Source organism: Saccopteryx leptura, chromosome 3 (genome assembly GCF_036850995.1).
Source record: "Saccopteryx leptura isolate mSacLep1 chromosome 3, mSacLep1_pri_phased_curated, whole genome shotgun sequence".
Classification (NCBI taxonomy): Eukaryota; Metazoa; Chordata; class Mammalia; order Chiroptera; family Emballonuridae; genus Saccopteryx; species Saccopteryx leptura.
Genome location: NC_089505.1, coordinates 55,813,606 through 55,825,826, shown reverse-complemented (window position 1 = coordinate 55,825,826; position 12,221 = coordinate 55,813,606). Strand labels below are relative to the sequence as shown.

The 12,221-nt window shown below is 49.4% G+C and overlaps 1 protein-coding gene across 2 annotated transcripts in view; it reads right to left on the bottom strand.

Moving 5' to 3' along the window:
• Positions 1–12,005, bottom strand: part of BEND3 (BEN domain containing 3) — a 36,278-nt gene extending 24,273 nt beyond the window's left edge. Inside the window, exon 1 of one of the 2 annotated variants that reach the window (XM_066373547.1) lies at positions 11,006–12,005. The gene's annotated coding sequence lies outside the window, so the exon portion shown is untranslated. The remainder of the gene's footprint in view (positions 1–11,005) is intronic. The other variant, XM_066373546.1, reaches the window with a different exon arrangement.
• Positions 12,006–12,221: the final 216 nt, after the last annotated feature.

Genomic DNA, 12,221 nt, shown 5'->3' with positions numbered 1-12,221 from the left:
CCCACACCCTGCGTGCCCGGCACCGCCAGCCGCTCTGTGTGCCTCCATCCCGCCCTGAGCTAGTTTAATCCCAATTTAACCCATAAGGAAACTGAGAGTATATACTTTCAATATACACAATTTTCATTTGTCTTTGAAGTTGGGAAAATATTTTTATAATGTTCTGATTAAGGAAGTAAAATACTTAAATACTGGAAGGGGGAAGAAAGGATACGGAGGGCAGGAACTTGGCAGTGCCACACAGCTGGTAAGCGGCAGTACTAGGGTTGAAACCAAGTCTGTGTGTATTTCCCATCAGCCACCAGAAGAGGCAACTAAGACCATCTTCATTCTCCATCAACATAAGACCATCAAATGTTCTGCTGGAAACAGGGGCCAGTTTTCAGCCTTGGATTTCCTGGTCCAACAGCAGCTAGAGCATCCAAATCTCCTTCCATCTCCATGTAGCACCTGGAGAACCAGTGTGTCTTGTGCTTATTATATACAGACTCCAGCCCAAAGTGCAGAAGTTTCTACGAGAGGCATGCGTGGGTCACTTCCAGGCATCCTGAGCTGATGTGGTGACACTGCACTAACAACCTCAGGGCTGGGTGGGAAGGGGCCGGCGCAGTGTTTACTACCTCCACTTCCTGGTCATCTGCAGCGTGAAGGTCACAGGGCTGCTCATCCTGGGTGGATAAGGAGTATCCGGATGCCAAGCATGCCATAGAAATTCCTTCCGTTACTTAACTATAGGTTTTGTAGGCGCGACCAACCACCACACCCCCGCCCACCCAGGCTGCTAAATGGCAAGGTCCTGTGCCTGCAGCACTGGGGGGTGGGGTGGGGGTGTCTCAGGCTACCATTCTCTCCTGTTCAAATCCTTATTCCTCTCACCACGAATCTCAAATGTGAGACAGTCTATGCATTCACAGGTTCATGAAAATCAGCTTCCTTCCCAAGAGGTGGCTGTTCCATGTCCCTCAAAAACAAACACTCCTGACCAAGCCCAAGGGAAGATGATTTCACTGAAAAAGGGGACGTGTGCCAGGGAGACCTGTGTATATAGCTTGCTGCTGGCTCTAGTTAAACCAGCACAGGTTCTAAGCCATCAATAACATATCGAAGGGTGACTCTCAAACAGGACTAATCTCCAGTGGTTAATCTAATAAGTAAAATGCTCTTTAAAAAACAAAAGAGTTTAGGAAAGTGACTATCTCTGGTACAGAAAGGTTTCCAATGATTCAGAGCTTGTAGGAGTATATAGAATTTTATTAAAATGCCTCCTACTCTTGCGCTGGCTGAATAGCTCAGTTGATTAGAGCCTCGTCTTGATACACAAAGGTTTCTGGTTCGACCCCCTGTCAGGGCACATACAGAAACAGATTGATGTTCCTGTCTGTCTCTCCCCCTTCCTCTCTCGCTAAAAATCTATCAGTCAATCAATAAATGCCTCCTAGTCTGTCATTCTGTACAAAGTGAGACAGGCAATATCCAATTTTCCATGCATGGGTATAATTCTGTTTGTGGCTGAGGGAAGGTCAGTATGTCATCAGAAAAGCCTTCAGTTTACAAAAAGCACAAAAAAAAGGGTAAGAAGGTAAACCCAAACGTTTGCAAGTAAGATGCTTTAGCCACTCAAATATCAAATTACAAAGGGTAAGTTGCTTAAAATGGCTGCATAAATGGCAGGAGTGGAGGAGCTGCCCCTGTGCCTCATGCTGCAATGAGGCTGCATCTGAATCCCAGCTATCAGCATGCACCTGGCTGGGGGCAGGAAGGGATGCTCGGGAGTAAAGAAAGACGAGGCAGAGAAGTGAGGGCCATTCATTGCTGCTCAGAAAAAACTGATTCTATCCCTGGCCAAATAGCTTGGTTGTTTGGGGCACCGTCCCAAAGTGCAGAGGCTGCCGGGTCGCTCCCCAGGAAGGGCACGTACGGGAACAGCTCTACGTTCCTGTCTCTCGCTCGCTCTCTCTCTCTAAAGTCAATAAAACAAACTTAAGAACAAACCAATTCTAAGAGATACCACAAACAAATGGAAAAGCTGAAAAGATTTACAATTATAGGTCAACTTACATTTTCTGAGTTTATTTTAAGAAAGGAAGATGTGCCTGACCAGGCAGTGGCGCAGTGGATAGAGCGTCGGACTGGGAAGCAGAGAGCCCAGGTTCAGAACCCCGAGGTCACCGGCTTGAGCACGAGTTCATTCGGCTTGAGCATGGGCTCACCAGCTTGAGCATGGGATCATAGACTTTAGCCCAAAGGTGGCTTATGCCCAAGGTCACTGTCTTGAGCAAGAAATCATTCACTCTGCTGTAGCCCCCTCCCTCCCCTGGTCAAGGCACATATGAGAAAGCATCAATGAACAACTAAGGTGCCACAATAAAGAATTGATGCTTCTCATCTCTCTCCCTTCCTGTCTATCCCTATCTGTCCCCCTCTCTGTCTCTCTGTCTCTATCACACACACAAAAAGGGAAGATGCTTAAAGTCCTTTTTTTTTTCCTTTTTGACTAGATAATACATGCATATGAAACAAAATTCTAAAGAATATTTGGTTTAAAAGTCCACTGTCCTCCAGTCACTGGGTTACTTACTCTCTTGGAAGCAACCATGCAATTTTTCTTTTTCTTAGGCATTCCACCAAAGCTATTCTGTGCCAGTGGTTCTCAGTGTGCGTCACATACAGGGTTCCCTGTAGCCAGACAAGGGGGCTGGTACATGATGGTACAGACTGTCTCTCTCCCCAAACCACTATTAGTGAGGTCAAGTGGTAGCTTGCAGTTGGCCATAGTGGGAATTGACATGACAGAAATTGACACTTTTACAACCAGGGCATTTTGATTTTCTTTCAGTGGGGTCCATAAGATCAAACACTACTATTTTCACAATAACACTGAGATGCTATTGCCCCTTTTCTCACATGGGTAAGCAGGAGAGGTTTCCTGGAGCTACAAGATATATTAGTTCGCAGCAGATTAAATACAGAGGCAGATCTGAAAATTCAGCTGTCTTGTACTAAGTCAGCTATTAGAGAGATCTGCAAAAATATAAATGATACCACTCTTTTCACTAAGATTTTTTTGGGGAAAATAGTTATTTTTCATAAAATATGTTATTGGTAATAACTTGTAATGAATTGATTATGGTTACTTTTAAATAAATTAATATTTAAACTTTTTTTGTTTTGTTTATTTTAATTCTTAACACAGTAAATATTGACGATAATCCATATAAATAAAAGCTCTTTGGGGTCCTCAACAATTTTTTAAGAGTATAAAGGGATCTTGAAACTAAAAGATTTAATATCCTCATTCCTCGTGTTTTGTTTTTTTTCACTTAACAGTATCATGGAAATTTTACTTCTTTTTTTAGTTTGAGTTCCCCCAGAGGCAAGCTGTGAGACAAGGATTTGGAGTAGCAGCTTCCTTGGGAAGAGACAGAGAGAGGGCCGTATGAATGGGCCACCTCCCGTGGGCGTGGGCGGGAGGGGAGTCCCTGGCTACAGGCAGTGCAGCGGGCACTACTGCAGGTGGCGCAGAAGGTCTCTGGAGCAGAGGGTCCTGGGGCAAGCTCCTGGAGGCAGAAACCCTGCTGAGACATTCCTTTCCGACCACAGTGCGTCTTTTATACTGTGTGGAAGGAGCCCCGCAAACTGGATTTAACTACTAGTCTGTGAGGTAGAAACTCTTGCTTGTCTCATTTTACAAGTGCGGAAACAGAGGCAGTTTCAGAGCCAAAGGGACCCCAAAGACCATCTTGTTTTATAGGTGCAGGATCCCGGGCTCGGAAAGACTAGGAACATGCTCAAGATTGTTCTGTCAGGAATGGCCTCTTGTCTCCCTGCCCTGTGCCTTGGTGGCCACACGCCCCACTGTGGGATGGGAGCTGTTGGTGCCAGTGGGGCAACCCTCCTCCGCGCAGGGAATCCACCGAACACAGAGCCGGTCTTCAGGACTCACAACCGACACACAGGAGGCCCGGAAGGATGAAGATGGACCTCTGGGAACCTCTGTGGGGGAAGGATGAGTAAAAACCAGAAGATAAAAGGAACAGGAAGGAAAGAGCAGTCAGAACCCCAAGGTTAGAAGAGACTACATTAGGGTTTCTATAACAACTAACTCACATCTAGTAAACAACAGGCTTTGTGGGCCATGGCTGTATACTTGCTTCCAATTTTGTGCTCTAGATACAAATAATTTTAAACTTAAATATATACCTACAAGATGCCTTTTCTTTGCAGGGGAGAAATGTTAATTGAAGAAAATTCTAGGCAGGGGCAAGTCTACTTCAAAAATAACCATCAGTGTTCAAATGGGCATATCTTAATCTTCCTCATCACTTTCAGGTTATAAAGACCTAAAACCAAATCTTTCTGCCACAGAGCTCCACACACCTGACAATTATGATATGTAGTCACCACAAGGGACAAAGGTCAGGAGGCAGAACAAAGAGGCGGGGCCGGGGTGCCTCTCATTCACAGCTGACCTCCAGGTGAGCACAGGCAGTGTGCCAGGGTCAGCCGCAATGAATTACTGATAAATTCCTCCAAAAGTTGCAGAGAAAATGGAAGGAACAGCAAGCTGAAAGTGACCTGGACTGAGACCACTGCTGGTCACCACCGTTACTTCCATTATACAAAGTTAGGAAGTCAACTTCTACACGTTTTCTCAACACATGGCTTCAAAACCTTTACTGACAGAAAGAGCCAAGCATTAAACTATGGGTAAAGATTTAAAAATCAATTGTTCATTACAGGGCTACCCAGTCAATAACAGACTTCCAAATGCACTGGGGATATCTCAACTACATAATTAAAAACGCCATAAAGCAGCTGGAAGGAAACATGCCAAAATGCTAATTACTTCCAATTAGGAGGATTATGGATCCATGATTTTTTCTTTATATTTTTCTCTACTTTCCAGTAAACATGCAATGCTTTGGAAACAAAAAAGAAGTTTTTAAATGAAAAAAGACGTAATTTTACTAGTGAGGTTATATTCTGCTATGCCCACAAACAAAAAACAAGCTAAGAATGTAAAATCAAATCATTAAATTTTAACAACCAACAAACTACCAAAGACCTTTCATTTCATACTGTCCCCGAATTACTGCCTCTGAAAGTATAAAAAGATCCTCAGTATGGGGAGCGGGGAGGAGCAGAAAAAAGTCTCCATCACAAACCTAGGTGTGAATAAGGTGTAAAGATCAACCGTGAAAACAAAGGAAATAGCATTTCCTAGGGCATGCATTAGAAGCTCTATCAATGCATTTGCCTGATACCTGAGGTATTTATCAAAATAAGCCAAATTTCACAAGAGGAAGAAAAAATGAAACTGGACCAAGTCTTCAGGATCAGGGATCCAGGCTGAGTGCTGAGAGCCAGGTCATGCAAACGGTGTGAGGCTGCAGGGGACGCTGGCGGGCTGGACACAGTGCAGACTCGGCGGGACTGACGCCCACCCTGCTGGGTCTCTGCACTCTGAATGGTAGACTGCTGTGACCTGTGGTTCTTCCTCGGGGTTACCTGTGTCTGAGCACCCTGGGAGATGTTCTGACCCCCTCCTTCCATGACACCTAAAAACTCGACCAAACTGGGCAATCGGAGGCTTGCTGCAGGGGCCCTGGGTCCCGGGTGAAGCCAGGTGAGGAGGTTCAGGGAGTTGAGAAGTGGCCGGGCCACAGAACAAGGAAGGAGTATAGCAAGGTCACTGGTTAAAGGTGGGGAATAAGGAGTCACGCAAGAATTTGACTCGGGAAATTCTCCTTAAGGGCTGGATGTAAGACCACAGCAGTGTGAGCAGGGATACCTAGCATGGTGATTCCTGGGCAAAGGATCATTGGTTTCTTCCCTAAACGTCCCACAGGTTCCCAAACGGAAACGTTCTCGAGCTCTGCCCATAGCAGGGTGGGACTGACCTACGGTGTCTCCTACAAAGTTCTTTAAAAGAGAACTGGCTGCTCCTGAGAGATCAGCCAGGCAAGCCCTCTGGTGAGAGTAGTGTGAGGCTAATCAGAGGTGCCAGAGGCTTGTGGCTGGCCCAGCATCCCACAGGCAAACGGCAGGCCTAGAAATGGGAAGTAATTGGGCTTCCTGAAACCCGAGGTTCAAATCCCAGCCAGCTGACTCCTGCCTTACTAAATCAGAAATGTCCACTGAACTTAGGACTCGCCACTGGGCTGACCCCTGCCCTGTAGCCCTGACCTCAGGCCATCAGGGCAAATCCTCCTCACCTTCCAAGTCATGTGCCCATATGGAAGGTGAAGTAGACTCTCACTGCAGAAGGAGGTGTCCTTGAGAATGTGAGCCCCAGAAGATGACTGTGACTGGTACCTGAGACCATGGGGACGGTGGCTGTGTAGTCCTGCCACATGCTAAAAGGTACAGTAGAGAGGCTATGCTCAAACCATTTGAAAAATGATAATACAACACACTGAAGGATTTTAAAAGTTCCATTAATATCTAACCAGACCTTACTCCATCCTTTCCTCAACTGTCACACTACATGATTTGACTTCCTGACACTTCTCTCCTGTAGGTCACAGTGATTTTTAAAAATGAAACAGAAAAAGAGGACAGCAGCTGCACTCATGCAGCACTGGCTGCACGGTCTAAGTGCTTCACATGTTAGCCCATACATCCTGAAAAGAGCCCTCTTATGTTGCAGATACGGAGCTGGGGGCCAGCAGCCTGGACCTCACTGGGAGGAGGGTGCTGCAGGGAGCAAGGAGAGGGAGAAAAGTGGGGTTCACTCCAGGCTCATGGTCTCATTCCAGCCTTCCAAAAAGAGCTGGGACCCAGCCAGGGCACACCATCCCTTCCTGCTGAGCACCCATCTGGAGGCTGGGCTCTAATGCAGGCGCAAGTCCACTGGCCACATGGGTCCTTGGACCACCAAGGTAGGGACTAGCACAGCTGCTCTTGCAGCAATTGGGGATTCCCTGCAAAACTTTAGGGTCAGACAGAACTGGGTTACAACCCTGGCTCCATTTATCAATAGTTTCTAACACAGGGCAAGTTGCTTACCCACCCAACCCTTGGTTCTTTCTCTATAACATAAAGCTGAACAGTCTACCTCACCTATAGTTTGAGTTTGAATGAAAACTACAAAGGAGAAAGTGCCTGGTACACAGTATTCAGTAAATGTTACCTTTTTAAATTTTTTATTTTATTTTTTGCGAAAGAGACAGAAGGACAGATAGGGACAGACAGGAAGGGAGAGAGCTGAGAAGCATCAAGTCTTTGTTGTGGCACCTTAGTTGTTCATTGATTGTTTTAATGTGCTTTGACCACGGTGGGGTGGGGGTAGGGGTGGGGTGGGGCTACAGCAGAGCAAGTAACCCCTTGCTCAGGCCAGTGACCTTGGGCTTCAAGCAGCAACCTTTGGGCTCAAGCCAGCAACCATGAGGTAATATCTATGATCCCACACTCAAGCTGGTGAGTCTGCACTCAAGCCGAATGAGTCCATGCTCAAGCCGGCAACCCTAAGGTTTCAAACCTGGGTCCTCTGCATTCCAGTCTGACACTCTATCCACTGCATCACCTCCTGGTCAGGCTAAATGTTACCTATTAAAAAGCCTTTCTTTTGCAAAAGATGTTGAAAGTCTACTGTAGTAATGACTGTTTTTAAAACTGAAAAATTAAATGACTTAAAGCCTTGTCTTTCAAATGAAAGAAACAAAGAAACTGGAAGGGGGTGAAATAAAATCAAACGCTTTCCCTAAGGAGAGGAAGAATGTTCCCATGCCATACTCTCCTGCCTCGGGTCTCTGGGTTTACAGGAATGGCCAGGAGCCCTGGGGCTCTCAGAACCCAGCCCTCTTGGCAGTGGCATCCTACCCATGGGACTTGCAGGACATGTTTGCAATTTGTTCTTATTTTTAGACACATCTGCACATGCTGTCTGAAAAATACCAGTCCTCACAAAACCAGGGCAATCCCCCTGAGTTTTTCTAAAGCTGTGATCGTCACTACCTTCCTTATTCGGTCAGAGCACCTCACCTTTCTGAGTCCAGCAAAGAACAGCCACAAGACCCTGCCTGCCTGGGACTCACAGCTCACCCTTGTGACACTGCATTTTCTGAATGTGACTAAGTGTGATGTCTTCCTCAGCAAAAGCACTCTACTTATTATGCCCTCCCTGGTCTCAGGAAGGGCTACCTCCTTATCCTTGTCAACGGCAGGAGGTCTAAGACTCTGCTGAAAACTTGAACCTTGGCATCCAGAAGCTGGAGCGTGAGGAGGAAAGGAGAGCCAGCACATCCCAGCAGCCACTCATGTGACTCACAGGAAATAGTGATTAATTTTCCTAGGAGATACAAACCGAGTTCCTCTGTACTTCCCACTTCTTTAAGTATACTGTCTTGTGACCCCATGAGTTAATTATTGGAACATAATCTGGTGTAAACCAACCCCCAATCCACCCTCCCCCCAAAACCTCCATCCTTCGATTTACTAGCTTCATGTGGAAACCAACAGAGCACCTCTCCTGTTTGACACACCAAAGGCCTGATGCCAGCACGGAGAGCTCTTAGCTTGCCACGTGCAGGTCATGTGTGGCAGCCAGTGCTAGAAATCACAAGAGCTCTGGTCTGAAATAAGAATGTCGTAAGAGATAGTGAAGCAACAGAAGGGGGAGAAGAGCAACTGTCCAATCTGGAGAAGGAGGAAACAGCAAGAGCAGGTGATATGCACAAAGCCCATTAAAATACCCATGTTTTTGGCATGTGCATTTTATGTGACTTTCATTTTTTTTTTTTTAATTATCATGCAGTAAAATTTACTCTCTGGAGGGAAAAGTGTATGGTTCTATGAAAGGGCACATGTATACTTCCCTGTAACCATCAATGAAAGGAAGATAAAAAAAAGTTCCATCACCCCCAAAATTAATTCTACAAATAATTCCTCCAAACTGACAAAGCCAATAACAGACACAATGAATAATAAGGGTAGCAAACATAATTCTCTACTTGACGTCAAAATTAAGTGCCAGAAACAAAACCCTGCATCCCAACTTCCCAGACACTAACATCACATGGTTGTTGCTGGTTGGCTGGCCACCTTCATGAATTTCCACATTATTAAATTTGAGATGCATGTTGCTTCTCTTCCCAGTGCTTCAGAGCTTTCTACAGTTCTAAAAAGTGGCAGGTGAAGCATTCCTGCAGGATATTAAATTTTCACCTAATTAAATCTCTATTAGAGTTTATTCCAATTTCTCTCTTCCTAATAATTAGACATTCTGCTATTCCTTCGCTCATGTAAGGGATGCTTCTGAACCTAGAAGTGACCAACTGGGAGGGCAAATTAAATGTGTCAATGTCATACCTTTCAACAGAGTAGGATGCTGACTAAAGATCTTATCTGCTAGGTCCTAAATGCCATCTCTTGCTGTTACTAGTGCTGTGTGTGTGGTAGTGGCGACGGGGAGATCATAAAACTTGTCCCTTAAATTACTTCAGCAAGGAGATGGCATCTCCAGTAAAACTAATGTTCAGTGGCAGGAGTTTCTATGTGACAAATTGTAAAAGCTCTGTGAACTTCATTTTAAGGGCTAAGCAGACAGGTGAACCCACCAGCAGGAACAGGCTGCACTGACCCCACCTTTCTTCTGGAATCCAAGAGACTCCATTCATTTAGCAAATGTTTATTGAACACCTAAGTTATCAATCAGTGGGTTAGTGACTAGGGTTGGAAAACTCTTAAGAAGATACAAAATATTGCCAAGTTCTCATTATTGAGGGTGAGGGAATTGACACAGTCCTCCTGTTTGGTGATACAAAACCATAAACTAGGGATGGTTGCTGAAATAAAAAGGGTGGGGTGTGGATCGCTAAAGAACCTCCCCATCCTTCTTGTTTACATACGGTGCCAGCCTCAGAGCTCAGTTCCTTGCCTCAGTTTCCTGGCCCCCACGCGTTGTCCATGGCATGTTAAACATTCCAAAGTTACTTTAAACATTTCTGACTGAAGTGTTTAGCACTATTCCACGCACCCTTGTCTGATTAGCCTTGGCGCATAAAATTCTTCCAGGTAGGCCACCTGAACAATCACTCTTTCACCTCTGTAAAAACACCTTGTAAAAAATGTATGTCTTGGTACACAGGTCCTCGTTAGGGGTTGCTGCACAACTCACCGAAATGGCGAGGGCAAAGTCTGCGTGGGTAGTCACATTTACATGAAAAGGAAAAGGGGGAGGTCAGGAGCGGCGGCGAAAGCCCCAGGCTCCAGTCCGCGGCCGGTCGCAAAGGCCTCGCGCCAGCAGGGGTGCACACCCAAGGCGCCGGGCCCGCCTCCAGCTCCGGGGCAGCGGGAACCGGGAACCGCGAACCGCTCCGTGGACGACGGGGAGGGAGCGCTGCGCCCCCTGGCGGCGGGGCCCGGCTCCGTTCGCGCCCGGCAGCGGCCGCCGCCGCGGGCCGGCCTCACTCCATTTGGAGACTCCGGAGGCAGCGTCCCTCCGAGCCGCGGCTCTTCTGGCCTCCCGCGCCCCGCTCGGCATCTCCCTCAAGTCCCCGCCCCCTGCTCCTCTCTGACACCCCTTTCTTCACGCCGAGACGTCCCCCGCCGCAGCCCGGCCGAGCGCGACCGCCGAGCCCCCACGGGCTCCGCAGAGCCTTCCGGCGGCCCCGGCCGCTCCATCGCGGCGACAGGCAGGGGTGCGGGGCCGGCGCGCGGCGCGAGTGGGGCAGGCAGCCGCGGCAGCATGGACCATTCCACTCCGCGTCCCCCCTCCGCCCCCGCGCAGCGCGCGTGCTCCCGGGGACGCCATGGAGCCGCTGCGTTCCGAGCGGCACAAAGGGGTGCGCGGCACAATGGGCGCGGCGAGCCCGTGGGCGCCGGTCCTTGTTCGGCGGCTCGGCCCTGCGCGGGGGTGGGCGCTCCTCCCGCCGGGCGCGCTCAGAGCAGCCCCCCTTCGCGTCCCCTCCCCTGCTCCCGCCCCCACCCCAGCATGGATGTTGCAGCCACTCTCCCGTCCGTCTGCTCCGGAGCCGCCGCGCAGCCGGCTTGTTCCTCCCCGCACTTACCTGGGACACGAGTTCTGTACTTTGCAGTGCGGGCCCGCGCCGAGTTTGGCGCCACGTGGGGTACGGGGTAGCGCCGGTCCGCAGAGTGGGGGACGCGCGCGGAGAGCCTGGCGGGGCGGCCCAGAGAGTTGCTGGGGGCGGCAGGCGGGCGCCGTGTATTTTCCCCTCTCTTTGTGTGTGTCCGTGCGCTGCGCTCTCGCGTGACGTGACGGGACTCCGTGTGTCATTTCCGCACAAGGACACAGGAGCCCCCGCCGCATTGGAACCACAACCCCTCCGCCCCCACCCCTGGCCCGCCCCTCCCCCTCAGCGGGGCACACGCGGGACCAGCGGCGGCGCTCGGGCGTGAGCGGCCACGGCGGGGAGCGGAGGCGCGCGCCCCGGGAACCCGGGCGGCCCGGCGCGCTCGGCGGGTGCTGCGCTGCTCCACGTGGGCCCACGCTGGTCGCCCGGGCGGGGGGCGGAGGCCGCGCACCCACGGCGCTCCGGGCCAGCGCTGGCTAACAATGACCCCTGCACAGTGTGTGTTCTTCCCCTGCGAGTCATGTCTCTAAACCGTGGTTTCTTAGACCCGAGGAGTTTGACCTGAAAAGCCTCTTTTTCTACTTTTTTTTTTTTTCTCCGCGGGACGGCGACTGTGCGGGGCGTTTCCTTCCCCAGCTCCCGTGCCTCTCCTGAGTCCTTGGTATTTCCGCGGTGTCCTGGGTACCCGGGCGGGTGTTCCCGCGCCGAGGGTGGCACAAAGACACCGGGCGCAGGGACCCCTGCCACCCGGCAGAGCCGGCATGGAGTCGAGAGCCGCCGGAGAGCGACCGCAGGGCTGGGAAACGCTGGCTCTGGCCACGCCCCCTGTGGAGTGGCCGCCCTCTGTTGTGAGCCCGAGAGCAAAAAACCAGCCTTCTACTTTTAACCTGAAGTTTTGACTTTTGAAGCTGCAAAGAGAGAGATTCCGAAGCGCGCGCGCTCACAGACCCACAAGCCACAGACAAATCCACGGGGTAGCTACGTCCAGCGCTTAAAATAGGAAAACACGAGTCGCCTTCTAAATTAAGGCTGATTAGACTCTTAACTCCCGGACTGGAGATTTCAACTTGATAACAACCCACTCCTCGAGTATTTTCTCAAGTCTCTGACTTGAACGGCTGTGGTGGGTGAGAGTCAAGGAAGCCCAAACCAACAGTTAAACCACGTTGATATCTTAGTAAACAGCGA